Source organism: Pseudonaja textilis, chromosome 3 (genome assembly GCF_049901715.1).
Source record: "Pseudonaja textilis isolate UNSWEBS1 chromosome 3, rPseTex1.2, whole genome shotgun sequence".
NCBI classification, from domain to species: Eukaryota; Metazoa; Chordata; class Lepidosauria; order Squamata; family Elapidae; genus Pseudonaja; species Pseudonaja textilis.
Genome location: NC_141992.1, coordinates 166376761 through 166390159, shown reverse-complemented (window position 1 = coordinate 166390159; position 13399 = coordinate 166376761). Strand labels below are relative to the sequence as shown.

Sequence of the window (13399 nt, the reverse complement as noted above, 5' to 3'; positions counted from 1 at the left end):
TATTTCCTACTTGAAATTGTTAATTCATGATTATTTTGTTGAAATATGTTTTCATCCCACAGTGTTGAATTCCATTGAAATTGAACTGAATAGAAAGTAATCAGCAGATTGAATATTTAAAAATAATCTTAGAAGATCAAGTATAATGGTGTCATTGTCACACAAATATTTTATAGCATCTTACAGCATTGTACAATTATCACAGGACTGATATATCAGTAGTCAATAGACTACTATACAATAGACCCTAGATGACACAATACCCTGCTATAAGTCAATGTTGTAAAAATATGCTTCATTTAGAATGAGCAGACAGATCTTGAAATATTTCATAAGTTTGAACTTAGAAAATTAATATGTTTCATTAACATATTGTGAATATGTTAATATTCTTATTAATATTCTTAAACTCTCTTTTACAGTCAATTTTCTTGAGTTACAGTAGACCTTTGTTCAAAATGCTTCTAACCGGAAACTATGAGATTTATTGTAGAATTATATGTTTTGTATTCCATTTAAAGAAATTTCCTAGAAGGATTAGAAATAGAATTGTACAACTTAGATGTAAAAAAAGAATAATACACAACAACAATAATTTTGACAGTGTGTATGTATGGGTGAAACCCTGGCTGTTAGGGTTAAAGATCACAAAAGGATGATAAAAGTTATTAGTGTAGTGTTTGGTCGTAGATGCCTTATTGGCCCCTTAAAATCTGTTATAGCTAATTTCTGAAATAATTCAGGGCTTTATAGTATAATTTTTATGAAAAATATTTCAGTATAAAAATGTTCATTCTCCTCCATGCTGCATTGAGAGCCCAGGATGGGGTTGACACCTTCCTATGATGTCATAGCTGAGTCTATACTAAGATATAAAAGCCAGCCCACGGGAGAGACCCCAGCTTTTGACTCAGCTCCTTTCAGTCAGTAGCTGTGTCTCTGAAATCGTTCTGTTAGATAGCACTCACAAGCGATCTTCAATACTTTTTTCCTCTCTTCAAGCAGCTCCCAGGGATCTGGGCATCTGCTCTTCCAGAGAGCAGGGCTCTCTCTCTCTCTCTCTCTCTCCTCTCTCCTGCAAGTTGAGAGCAGCTTTACAGAGTTCTGTGCAGGCAAGCTGGGCAGCGTCTGCAGACCTCCCCCACGCCTGCAGTTTGGAGTGTTCATAAACACGATCGGCAAACTGATAAGAGCTCAAGCCAGCTGATCGTATAGCTGGTTGCTGTGTTTTTCCCTTGCTGATTTCGTTCAGGGCTCTGTATAGCCTAAGGAGCAATTCTTCAATCTTGGAGCCTGTTTTCCTGTAGTCAGCGGCCATCTTGGATTCAAGCCTTCCAACATGAGGTGAGTGGCCATTTTGTAAGCCCAAGGGCCATTTATACCCCAAGGGGCTTAATAGGAAAATTTCTAAACAGCTTCTTTCCAACACAAGAGCCTTTATTTTACAAATGGAACAAGATAAGGCTCTGGCAGAGCTTTCCCCCCCAGTAGAACAGTCTCTTAAGCCCAATAGGAGAAAAAGACGTAGGTAATGCACCCAATCAGTCCAGAGGGAGGCTGCTAAAATCAAAACTAAGGCTCTAGCCCCTAAGAAGGCAACTCAGGCTGAATTGAGGGCAGAGAAGCACAGACATGCAGCTCTAGAGAGGCAGTTCAACAGAACTATTCAACAGAAGGGAGTGCAACTACAGCATGTTTCAGGTGATACTCGTGGGCCCCAGCCAAGCCCTCCCAGGGCAGGAGAAGTCATCTATGAGCCTTTCCATCCTCCATCCTGGTCTCCTGAGTCTCTTGCTATACAGTCAGATCCTCAGGATTTAAGCAGAACTGGGCCTTATTTCCAACAGGCTTCTGTGCCCTATGCTCCTCCCCCTCCCTCCAGGCCTCGAACCTCTCCTCAATCTAGGCCTGAAGCCACCTTCACTCCCACAGCAGCGGGCCTTCGGCCTTCTGCCTCTACCTTTGAGCATAGACCAAGGGATATCCAAGATGTAGTCTCATCAGCCATTAGGCAGGAATTGGCTGAAGGCTTCAAGCAAATTCTTCAACCTCTGGAAAGGGTTCAAGCCCTTCTCCCTTCTCAATCTATAAGTTCCTTGCCTCATCATCCTGATTTACACAGGCCTCAGGACCTCAGGGTCCATTCTTCTCTGCCAGAATGGGAGGAGGTTGATGAGGAAGGAGGGCGTTCACCATCTGAACACAGTTACTCCTCTCATTCAGAGTGTGAAGAGGGTGAGATTTTTGATCAAAATCTTTCAGAAGAAGAGGTTTCTTGCCCAGAGCAGCATCCTCTGCATTGGTCTTCAAACCTACTCTTTTCAGACGATTACTCAGCAAGGCCTTGGTCACTGCCAAGCTGTTGCCAGAGGAAGTGGCTCCCGAGTCACAAGGAAATTCCTCTAGCCAAGGGGATTCGCTCTTCTCCAAGCCTGTGGTGCATGCAGAGGTTTTGCCTTCTCCCATTTTGTTCCTGGACATGGTCAAGGAACAGTGTGCTTCTCCTTCGGCAGGTCCTCACCCATCTTCTCTAGATAAGCATTTCTACAATGTCAGTGCAGCTCTGGACAATGCCCTGGCAGTACCTTCTGTTGACATTCCAGTTCTGGCCTCGTTCTCATCTTCTGGCACTCCCACGGAGCCAGAAAATATCCTGAAACCAGATGATAAATGTTCCGAACAGACCCTCAAGCACAATTACCAGGCTGCTGCTTGGGCTGTTCGGGCTTCAACAGCAGCATCCTTTTTCACAAGGGCATCCATACAGTGGCTGCGCCAACTCCAGAATAGATTGCCTGCTTCTGACCTTCGGTCTCACCAAGACCTTAATAAGATTATCGCAGCGGCGGAATTCACTGCAGATGAATTCCGCCAAATTTGCATCCAAAGCCATGGCATCTTCTGTAGCAGCAAGAAGACTTTTATGGCTCCAAAATTGGCAGGCGGAGTCACGCCAAAAATGGAAGCTGGCTTCCGTTCCTTTCGCAGGTGATAAGCTTTTGGGCAATGCTCTGGAACCGTATCTCATCAAAACCAGAGATAAACATAAAATTCTCTCTTCCTCTGGGAACAAAGCCCACTATCACCCTGCTCCTTATCTCCCTCCTGCCTTCCGAGCGGAGACCTCATCTCGCTTCCCCCACTCTCACAGGCCATACTCCCAACACCAAGACCAACAGGCAGAAACATCTGGCAGGCAAAAACCTTCTGCTGGTAAACGGCCCTTTCGGGGGGGAGGTTGTCATTCCTTCCATCGCTCTAAGTAATCCCTCGTTCTCCCCACCCATCGGAGGTCGCCTAGCCTTCTTTGCCTCCAAATGGGAGGAGTCAACAACGGACCCCTGGGTGCTCAGCACTATTAGGTCAGGGTTACAATTGGACTTCCTAACCCCACCCTCCAAATTTTTTTTTGATCTGTCCTGTGTCTCAGGACATTTCCAGGCAAGCGCTCATGAATCAGGCCATTCAGCACCTTCTTGAAATCAGGACTTTTCAACCTGTTCCCCCGTCTCAGTGGGCATGTGGGCTTTACTCTCGCCTTTTCATTGTTCCCAAAGCCTCAGGGGGGTGGCGAGCCATTCTTGATCTAAAATTTCTCAACCAATTTGTAAAATACAGGCGATTTAAAATGCAGACTCTGCATTCTATTTTAGAGAGCGTTCGGGAGGGTGACCTCCTCTCTTCCATTGATCTCATGGAGGCTTACCTCCACATCCCAATTTGGCCTCATCATTGCCAGTTTCTCCGTTTCTCTTATCAGAATACCCATTACCAGTATTGAGCACTTCCCTTTGGTCTCTCATCGGCTCCAAGGGTCTTCACAAAGGTTCTGGCAGCATTGGTGGCATCTCTGCATTCTATTCCAGTGAGGATCCAATGCTACTTGGATGACATTTTGATTCTATCCTCTTCCATCCTTGCAGCCCATCGGGATCTGCAAATTACCCTGTCATGTCTTCAGGGCCACGGATTTTCCATCAACACCAAAAAGAGCCAGCTCTCTCCTACAACCAAATTGCAACACTTGGGAGCAGTCATCGATACCATGTCGTGCCAGGTTTTCCTGTCCCCAGCTCATGGAAAGAGCCTTGCAGAGATTATCAGCCAGATCCAGCAACATCAAATTGTCCCCCTGTCGCTGCTGTCCAAACTTCTGGGGAAGATGATTTCCTGTATTGGCATCGTCCCTTGGGCTCGGCTCCACTCCCGACCCTTCCAATGGTTCCTGCTTCCCTACCAACGAGCAGGAACCAGCCACTCATCCATCAAGGTCCCACTCCCTCCACAAATCTGGAGATCTCTCAATTGGTGGCATTCCCCATCTATCTGGAGGGGACCCGGACAGGCTAGTGATAACCACCAACGCCAGCCTCCTGGGTTGGGGTTCCCATATGCAGGGCCAGATAGCTCAGGGCATTTGGTCCAGATCGGAACAGACCCTTCCCATAAATTGGCTAGAGCTCAGAGCTGTTTTTCTGGGTCTCAAGCATTTCAGGCAATCAGTCACCGGCTCTCATGTTCTAGTCCTTATGGACAACATGGCCACAAAGGCTCATGTGAACTGGCAAGGGGGGACAAGGTCCAAAGCCCTCATGAGAGAGGCTCTACGGCTGGGGTTATGGGCAGAGAAACACCTGTTATCTATCTCGGCAGACCACATCTCCGGGGTCAACAACTCCAGGCCAACTGGCTCAGCAGGAGCCTAGTCGACCAGGCAGAATGGTCCATTCCTCCATCTTTATCCAGGGATCTTTCCCTCAGATTCGGAACACCGGAGGTGGATCTTTTCTCCACTCCTCAAAACGCTCAAGTCACCAGATTCTTCACCAGGTTTCCTTGCCAGGGAGCGGAGGGGACCAATGCTCTTCGGTGCAGATGGCCCAAGGGTCTCCTCTACGCCTTTCCCCCGCTTCCCACCATTCCGGCAGTAATTCGGAAGATGTTGGAGGAATGTGTGGAGCTCCCCCTCCTGGAACCCTCTTGGCCAAGGAGGCCCTGGTTTGCGGACCTGGTCAACCTATCGATGGCTTCTCCTTGGAGGATCCCTGCCCATCTAATCTCCCCTCACCAGGGGGCCCTGCTCCACCCAGAGCCCCAGTGGTTCAAGCTGACCATGTGGTACTTAATCAGCAGCAGCTAGAGGAGGCTGATCTTCCAGAAGGGTCATCCTCAATATCCTGGCTTCTTGCAAACCTTCTACAAGGCGCATCTATGATGCCACCTGGAAGGCTTTTTCCCGATGGTGATTCAGGGAGGGTCTTTCTCCTGCTTCAGCCCAGTTGGCAGAAGTTCTTAGCTTCCTTCAGCATGGGCTGGAGAAAGGTTTGGCTCCCAACACCTTACGCAGGCAGGTTGCGGCCCTCTCCTCAGTCCTTTCATGGGGTTCACTTCCTTCCTTATCCCATCACATTTCTGTCAGGAGGTTTTTGAAAGGGGCTTCCAACCTGCACCCTCCGGTGGTTCACAGGTTTCCTTCCTGGGACCTTCATTTGGTCCTTAATGCCCTTACAAAGCCCCGCTTTGAACCCCTTAGAACAGTGTCTCTCCATTTCCTGACTCTGAAGGTAGTGTTCCTTGTTGCCATCACTTCTGCCAGGAGGGTTTCCGAGCTTGCTGCTCTTTCCATCAGACAGGAGCTTTGTTCCTTTCATGATGATAGGGTTGTTCTTCGTCTGGACCCCTCATTTATTCTGAAGGTTAACACCTGGTTTCACAGGTCCCAGGACATTGTTTTGCCTGACTTCTGTCCTCTCCCGCACCATGACTTAGAGCGGCAGTGGCACATGCTAGATGTAAGAAGTGCTCTTAGAATATACATTAAGCACACTTCCTCCTTCAGGAAGTTGGAAGCCATGTTTGTTTCCTTTTTCCCTTCTCACTTGGGGCACAAGGCCTCTTCTCCTACTATTAGCCAGTTGGCCAGGTCTTGCATTGAGCAGGCCTACAAGGCTGCGGCCCTTTCGGTACCAGAAGCATGGCCACTTCTGCTGCCTGAGTGACCCAAGCATCCTTGGAGGAGATTTGTCGTGCAGCCACGCGGACATCCCTGTCTCCTTTCATCAGACACTACTGTCTGGATGCTTTTGCCTCAGCGACTGTAGTCTTCGGCAGACGGGTGCTTCAATGAGTGGTTCCACAGTCGGTGTGATGACCCAGACGAGGACCCGCCCGTGGACATGCAAGCTTTGATATGTCCCATCCTGGGCTGTCGATGCAGCATGGAGGAGAATGGGCATTGATAGAAGTTACTGTGAACGCCCTTTCTATTTATGCTGCGAGAGAGCCCAGCCCCTCCCTTGATTCATCCGGAGAGGGTAAGTCATATTTCTGTATTTATTTTGGGCTTTCAGAGACACCTTTCAGTCTGTCAAGTATCTTCGCCAAAGCAGGGGTCTCCCGGGGGCTGGCTTTTATATCTTAGTACAGACTTAGCTATGATGTCATAGGAAGGAGTCAACCCCATCCTGGGCTCTCTCACAGCATAGATAGAAAGGGTGTTCACGGTAACTTCTACCAACGCCCATTTTCTTTGGTGAAAATCAAAATGGAAAATAGTTAGATAGTTATAAGTATGAATTTAACAGAATAACTGAGTTGAAAGGGACCTTGGAGGTCTTCTATTCCAACCCCCTCCTGTCCGGGCAGGAGATCTCCTATACCATTTCAGACAAATGGTTGTGCAATCTCTTCTTTACAACCTCCAGTATTGGAGCATCCACAACATCTGGAAGCAAGGTTTTAAATGTCAGAAAGTTGAAACACTGAGATGCCTCATATTCACTGTTGAAACTTTCCTTCTCTCAAAATATTCTAAAGCACTATAGCAACCAGATTTGCCAGGATATGGAAAAACTATAGGATTAATCCTCAAATTAAGTTAAATGATGGAAATAATTTTAGTGAAAATAAACTCTTAATATATATTGTAATAGGTGTATTCATTCTGAACAGGAATATTCAATGAAAAATTTGGAAATTTACTGGTAAACAGTTTAAGAATAAAGTGGAATTAACAATTGAGATGAATTAACCACTGTGCTGAAGTAGTTAAAGTTCTGAACAGGATTGGGGAAATCCAAATTTAATCATCATGTTTAAATTTCACATGGTTAAATCAGCCTGTGGTAGCTATTGACTTAAATCCAACAGCATAAATAACATTTTAACAAGCATGAAAATATATGCAACAACTTCATAATTACAGGGAGTCCTCAAGTTATAGCCATTCTTTCAGTACCATTTAAACGAATAGCAGTGCTAAATGAATTATACTTAACACCAGTTCCTGAAGTTATGGCCATTGCAGTGCCCCTGCGGTCACATGAACACTTGGCAGCCCTCCTGCATTTACAATCTCAAGGGCACTTCAGCTCCTACCAACCCACCTATCTTCCACCATCTCTGCCTTTTTGGCAGCTCTGCACAACAACTCTTCTCAGCAGCATAGCTAGGCCTGCAGAAGAAGCCCAAGGCCTTTAGCAGTATTTCCAGGTAGGCCAAACTGGAATGAACCAAAAGAACTATTTCTATGATAAGGCTACATTAAAAGACTCTTATAAGTCTGATAGTATAAATCTCCCACAGCCTGATATATTATGGAGATTATTTTCTAAGTTTCGTTCTCTGCCCTTTGTACAACTTTGGTCCATGACGTCTCTTGTCTCAGCAGCATCTTTTCTCATCTCACCCAAGTCACACCCACATACCATTACAAATGTCACCAGCTGCCACCACCCCAAGTCTCTAGTTCAGCCCAAGCAAAATCACTGACAAGGAGAGCCACCTCAAGACCCATGCCATGGCCAGCTACTACAGTGGGACAGCACAAAGCCCTGGCCACCCCAACTTTTGCCAACCCTGCCGACCTACATTTCGCTCACCTCTGTTAGCCTGCCAACTTTGTGCCTTGTGCTCACTGGCCATACTGTCCTGTATTTGCTGACCATATCACCTCCATCTGCCGGTCTCTTCCTCCTACTGCTTATGAGGCATGCCCAGCCTGATCTTATGTGAAGCAGCGGTTGGCTGTGACAGTCTTTTCCTGAGGTCATTCACTCTGCCTTCAAATAACACGCATCTTTGCCATGATTCTTCGGTAGACTTCTGAGGCCTTTTAAAGCCTTGTAGAAAGGCTGTGCCACTTGTTCTCCAAATATCTGTAGGAGAAAGACAGTGAAGATTAGCTGGGGGTGGCAGACCTGGCAGGGCCAGGAAAATACAAAACAGCAAGGCTGACAGAGGCAGTAGAGTGCCAGGTGGCCAAAAATGCAGAGATGGGAGTGGGGAGATAGAAAGGTGAGGAAAGTTCAAGAGGAGGCAATTCCTTATCTTACTGAGGTTCTAAGCTGCCAGGGACCAAGCCAGGAATGCCTTGGATTGGGGTGATCCTCACTAACAATTGGTGGGATTCAGTAAATAATGGCAACAGAGAATGCCAGGATTGCCATCACTCAGAAATGTGGTCACATGACATCACACTTTATAGCTGCATAACTTTGCAAAAAAATTTCTGGTACCAATTAGTATTAAAATTCAAGGGCTACTATATACAGTTAAGAAGTAAACATAGTAAACAAGCAATAGAAAATTCAGGTGGATTTCCATCAAAAAACTCAATGGGTGAGTTTAAGTCACATTTTCTTAGCCCAATTACAATGTTGCTGGGAAAATAAAAATTAGACGTGCAAATAATCCATGTTAGATTCCTGGAAAATAAAACATTTTGTAAATCTAAAAATTCGTAATGAAAAACACAGTGGTATGAATTACTAACAGTAGATTTCAGAAAATTAATGCTTTGTAGCTAATATATCTTTTCAAATTATCTATATGGATAGAGATACAACTCTTCATCGATAGTATTTCCTATTTTTATTTATTTTGGTATTGAAGAAACTTATTGTCAAACTGTATAATAACTGGTGTGGAGAAATGTCATTTAGTATCAGGAATGCTTAAGTATATCCTTCATTTAAGAGGGGATCTATAGATGACAGATTTATTTATTTATGTTGAAATATTAACTAAATAGGTACTTGAAATAATAAATTGTATTTACAGTTAGCTGCACTTAGAGTGAATTCTCTAAAATAAATCAGAATTAAATCTATTAATTATTTTAAATATGCTTCAAATATTGTTCGTTTGGATCTAGTTCAATAAGAGTGAAGTATAATTTGACATTGATGGCAGTCAGCAGATTAGCAGTTCATTGGTCAATATACTTAGTTCAGTTTATATTTAAAATTCCCTTTGATAATGGTACTATGATTATGAAAAGCACAAGAGGAGTGATTAATTTTAAAAAGGCATTATCTGTTACAGCTGCAATAAGTGTTTCTGGAACTATTTTAGATTTTTCACAGTCACTGTTTCTAGGATATAAATTGATATTCCTTTCCAAATGGAAAGATTTTTCCATTTCCTCTTCTGTAGGTGGGAATAGATACTAAAAACTGCATTAATACATGGTTATATTAGTCTAGCCATTTATTTCATTGTTTACAACCCATTGTTTCCCTATTTTAAATAGTTTGTAGTTTTTCAGGTATTTCTCATCCAAATTAAATTTGCTTCCCATTCAGTAAGCATTTGATGGTAGAATGAATTATCATTATATATGTCTCTTTGTTCTTTGAAAACATGCATCTTCATTTAAATATAAATTATCTAAGCCATATCTATCCAAAACAACCAACAGAATAAATATAAAAATCAATTGTTATCAATATGTTTTGTAATAAACAGGTAGCCTTTGAATTACAACCATGAGGATGAAATTAATTCTATATCTTTGTATTTGTTTATTTATTTGTGTTCTAGTTTATCATTATCATGAGCCATTATCATTATCATGGTGGCATAGTGGATAGAATGCAGAATTGCAGGCTAACTGCCCAAAGCATCCTCTGCCCAATCCTTACTGGCTCATGGTTTACTCAGTCTTCCATCCTTATGAGATTGATAAAATGAGTAGCCAGATTGTTGGGATCAATATGCTGAGTGTAAACTGCTTAGATAGTGAAGAAATCATCATGGGGCATTATATAAGTCTGCTACTTCTATTGCTATGAAAAAAGGGAGTGTAACTGTGCACAAAATACATAAACATCCACAATATAAGAAATAATAATACAAAAATTAAAGCTAATATTTTAATCCAATACAAAGATTTCTATCATTAGAACTCTTTATCATCTCCAGAAGAACGCAATGTCACTTTTTCATAAGGCCCACAATGCTGGATCTAATTTAGCATCCTGGGAAAAACTGTTCCATAAACTATGTGCCATTATGGAGTAATGGCTCCTCTTGGTCTGAACCCCAATAATTTCACAGTAAACCACTTAATTTGCAAGCAGTATAGGTATCATTTAGGTAATGCAAAATCACAGTTTCTGTTGTAGCAGTAGTAGAATGAAATGTTCCTGTTAGTATGTTCAGTTAGATTTGTAAGTGTGAAATTATAAGTGATTTTGCTAATACAGCTAGAATTGTATAATCAGGAGGCTGGTTGTTTTTGTAGTTACTTGAATGGTGTTTGTCTTTTTTGACCTTCGTTGGAAGCAAGTATAGAGTTCAAGATAAATGTAATCTTATTTCCACTTTTTTTGAGCTCTGTTATTTTCTTGCCTGACAGCTTAATTTAATACATTTTAACTGTGTGATACAGTTAACAGGGAATGCTAAAACCTTAATGCATGCCTATAAATTTGCCACGCTTTTTTAAATAGTTTTGTTTGATGGCATTTTTGCTAGTATAATAAATAATATTTTCTATCATTTCTGTGACTTGTTGAAAAATATCTCTTACTTGATTTCTGCAGTAGGTGAGAAATATGGAAAGAAAAAATATAATTATTGTTTTATTCAGTATTATTAAGAAATTCAATACATAAGTATTTGGCATAGTAGATCTAAAAGATTTCCATTTCCATTGTTCATGTCTTTATGAATTAAAATGCAACCAAAAGGAAAAATTACAATAAATCCATGGGAGGTGAGTAATATGATGTTTGGCTTTCTGACAGGTTTTTTAAATATCTTTTCTCAGAATGAACTGCTCATTTATTGGCCCATAACTAGAGTATCTGTAACTGCATGAATCTTCCACCCTGCCTTTAGATCATGAATCAATAAAAGCGAATTTTTATACCTGTGAATAGATACAGTGAGTTTCTGATACCTGTCTAAACCTAGCACATGGAGTTATTTGTAAAAATAACATAGTTGGTTTGTAAAAATTATCTATGATAGGTAAAACAGACCTGCAAATTGATTCTTCATTGCAGATCACAGCAAGTAATCTTTTTTTTTTAGCAGTGTACAGAACAAAGTGTTGGAATTTTATACTGCATAATATAAGTATAGCTATAGGTAATAATTGTCAATTAATTGTATGGAAGTCTTTTTTCACACTGTATGATATAATTTTAGCACATGCATACGGTTTCTCATCAAGAGTGGTCTTATTACATAGTAAGCATTCTCAGTTTACTCAGTGTCATACCTTTCTTGTCTACAAAGCTTACTCCATTTTATCATGAACAAGTGAGATCATGGTAATCCTAGCACAAGCTCACATTATTTCCCTAGCTCCACTTTTTACATTATACTACACTTCCAGATGTTCAGTAAGGTAACAATTAGCTGGTAATCTATGCACAGAGATTCCTCTACTGGGATGTCCCATACTGGGTTGTGTTTCCATTTTTTAATTATAGTTGGTTCTGCCACATATTGTATGTTGCTTGAATTTATTTTTAAATTGTTACTAAGTTAATTGTTTATAAAAGCATGGAAATTCTTCCTGCAAAATTGAAGCAAAAGTGACCTGAACTTCCACCACTTTCAGTAATTTGACTAATAGACTTCTACCAGTCTATAGGATTTATATTTATAAGGACTAACAAGCAGTCTTTGAGCGTTTTAAATTATAGATGTTATTACACTAATTTGCTTTTCAAGAAGAGTAAGTCACCTCCAGTATACGAAGAGGTATCAGTTGATATATCTAAAAACATATGAAGAAATGGAGGTAGATTGAAGTGTGTCTTCGGAATTGAATGAACTTATATTTTAGAGCAGTTTGTTAAAGAGATTATTGATATGAAGAAATGTATATCAAGATTTATTGTAAAAGGATGTCCTCAAGGAAATCTGAAATAAGTCCTAACTTACTACATTATTTTATAAAATTATTTTACAGTAGCATAGAATTTTCTGAATGCAAAGTATGTGTTTTGTCATTGTTATAATTAATAGCAGGACTATATTTGACTGAAAGAAACCAACATATTAAATGTATGGCATTCAAACATTCTTGAGGATGCCTGCTTTGTTAATTTGCAAATTAAAAGGTGACTGTCAGCAAAACAAACAGGCAGCATGTTTCCTCTTTGAAGGAATATAAAATTAAGAAAAGTTATCTTCAGAAATAATATTACCTAATAAAGAGACCAAATTGGATTGGCACAATATAATAGTATATCCTATGTGTATTAAATATCTCTGAAAACCACTAGGTGCCAAAAGTTCACTAAACAGTATAGCATGACTTGTTTGGGAAATATTAAAAAGATAAGAGTCTACATAGACCTTCAAGGATAGAGTTCCAGACTTCCGGTTTGAGCTTCTTCGGCGACAGACCAAAATCCACGATTGTGCACGGTTTCGATCCGTGCTCGCCGCTGGAGCACCCCGAGCCGGCTGGTTTTGGGGCTAAGCCACCCCGTAGAGGTGGTGAAAAGGTGGGAGACTGCCAGCAGGGTTGAGGAGATCCGCATCTCTCCTCCCTAGCTGGCCATTACTCCCTTTCCCGAAGGCGGTTGCAGCGGTGGTCAGAAATGGCCACCTCAAAGAAGAACTCTACCGGAAAAGAATGTGCAGGAGGAAGATAAGAAGAGAAAGTTTGGGCTGACCGGGTTGAACTGAAAAAGCAACAATATAAGATATCCTGGAATTTGAACTATAAAGAATAACATTGTTCCCAAAGAAGATGTTGAAGCGGCAAATGAGAGAGGTAAGGGAAAGGATTTGGTTTTTTTTCTTTCCTTCCCCGTATTGACAACTAAGAGATTTAAGTAAGAAACTGACAAAAATCCACTTTGACATTAGCAGGCATCTAAGCTGAAAATATAATGTCAAAGGGATAATAAAGACTTCTGGATTTTCAAAAACTTTTAAAAGAAGGAAAGGAGAGAAAAGGAAAAAACAAAAGGGTGGGATCTGGAATAATGGAGGAGACCACCTGGAAGTAAAAGGAATTAACAGTGACACTTTAACAAGATTCCTAAAAGATACATTCCAACTGAAACTTTGTAACAAGATAATAGAACCCCAGGAAGAGAAAGTGGAAAAAAGAAGCAAGAAGAAACAGCTTTGGATTATTTGGATTGCT

General features: G+C 41.4%; 1 protein-coding gene across 10 annotated transcripts in view; it reads left to right on the top strand.

Annotated features, from left to right (window-relative positions):
- NCOA2 (nuclear receptor coactivator 2) overlaps positions 1-13399 on the top strand; it is a 121418-nt gene that overhangs the window by 64383 nt on the left and 43636 nt on the right. The gene's annotated exons all lie outside the window — the stretch shown is intronic.